This window comes from Silene latifolia, chromosome 6 (genome assembly GCF_048544455.1).
Source record: "Silene latifolia isolate original U9 population chromosome 6, ASM4854445v1, whole genome shotgun sequence".
Classification (NCBI taxonomy): Eukaryota; Viridiplantae; Streptophyta; class Magnoliopsida; order Caryophyllales; family Caryophyllaceae; genus Silene; species Silene latifolia.
In genome coordinates, this window is record NC_133531.1 from 130982316 (window position 1) to 130984271 (window position 1956).

Here is a 1956-nt window from a genome sequence, read left to right on the forward strand (position 1 = left end):
TTGACTGAGGTGCGACTTCCAGAAGCTTCTGTTCTTGTTCATACCAGTCGATCGACTGCCTGCTATGGTCAATCGACCGTTATCGCTGTTGTGCCTATTCACGACCTTTCCCCTGCTGTGTTTGGTCGTTTTACGGAATTGAGGGAGTCTTCTCTCCTCTTTATCTTCCGACATATTTCTGTTTTCTTCCATTTCTAATTTTTGCACATAATTACCGCTTCCACTTTGCTTTCTCGGTTTTATGCGTGGTATTGTTGTCTTTTCAGGTACCTATTGGTAGCACTGCTGGCTACTGAAACCTCCTAGCTCAAGCTGGTTTGGGGAGGTTTCCTTTTTGCTGCGCTTAAAGTCTTGTGAGTTTCCGAGTCCTTACTTCATGTCTTATGTAGTTAATTTTCGCAAATTCCCGTTTTCCTGTTATTTCAATACATGATTTTGCACAATGGGGACATTGTGCGATTTGGTTTGGGGAAGGGTTTTGCGTTGCACTTCATTTGCTTGCATTCACGTTTACATTTTTGTCTTGCATCGTTGTTTATTTTCCCTTATAAATACAAAAATTCAAAAAAATTCAAAAAAATAAAAAAAATTGAAAAATTTTCATCAAAAATTCAAAAAATTTCACGTTTATTTTAGCATATAGGTCGAGTCGGAACAGTAGTATTTCAATGATGACATTGCATTTTCAGTTGTTTTTTTGCCTAAGCCTTGCTAATTGACATGTTATTAGTAGAATTATATATGCATAGTCTACGAGTTTTCGTTAATTATTCGCTGAACTTTAGACCTGACTTTGATTTTTGGCAAACTACTTATATTTTCTGAGATTTAGAGTCTATAACTTGTGACATCTATGACCAATTTATCTAGGATTGTGAGTAGTTCTCCTTATGAGACATGTTACATAAATTTGCATAAATATGAACTTAATCTACTTAATACCTGTATGCATTCGGTCTGTGGTTTGTTGACGCATGTGGTAGAGGTCCCCTTTTCTCATTTTACCCGTAAGCTCCACACTGCCAAAAATAGCCTTTTTGTCCCGTTAGCTACATCATACATTTAGCCTGCCCTTGTCAAGCTAGTAGTTTAGCTGTTGGGATTGTCACTTCGTTTTTGGTGGTATATGCTCTTTGTTGAGATGTTGTTGGGAAGAGATGGAAGAGGAAAGTAAGAGAAATAAAGAAAAAGAAAAAAAAAGAGAAGAAAAATGTTTCGGAAAAAAGAAAAAAAAAAGAGTGTTGTACTGTTTAATGCAGTCGATCAACTGCTCTGCTTGGTCGATCGACTGATGCCCGAGAAGGAAAGAAAAAAAATCAATTCGCATAATTCAAAGTCTTTATTATATGGCGATTTTTGCTCCCATGTTGCATTTGTATCTTATGGGGAGTTAGTTGATTGATTACTATGGAGATTGTGAGATTTGTGCTTACTATAGCATCGTTTATTGTTGAAGATTTTGAGCAAGAAGTTGGATATTGTCATATGGTTTTGTTGGGGTACTAGCTTGATCACCTATACCTCCACGTTCCCATAAATATTTTGCCTCTTCCTGCCCATCACCTCACATATCCCATATTTACCTCGGCATGTGTCATGGTCATCTGTTTGGTTGGAATGCATATGTACGGTTGTAGTGATTACTTTCATATTATATTGCAGGCATATTCTTATAGGTCGTAGTTAGGTGAGTGTCACTAACAAAATGAATTCTTTCTATCTTTTACATATACTCACCTGTATTTATTGAGTGATTTGAGCGACCCGTGAGAGTCCATAATGATAAGTCTCTACAGTTGACGGTTCAACAGTTTTTGACGACTTCATAACTCGTTTGGATGATTCACATTGCTAATTGATTGTTGGTTGCATTAAATTGGTTTAGGCTATTCAGTTTGCATTTCGCTCTGAGATTGAATTCGTTCCATTAGGTTTTAGGATCGAGTCTAGTTCTTG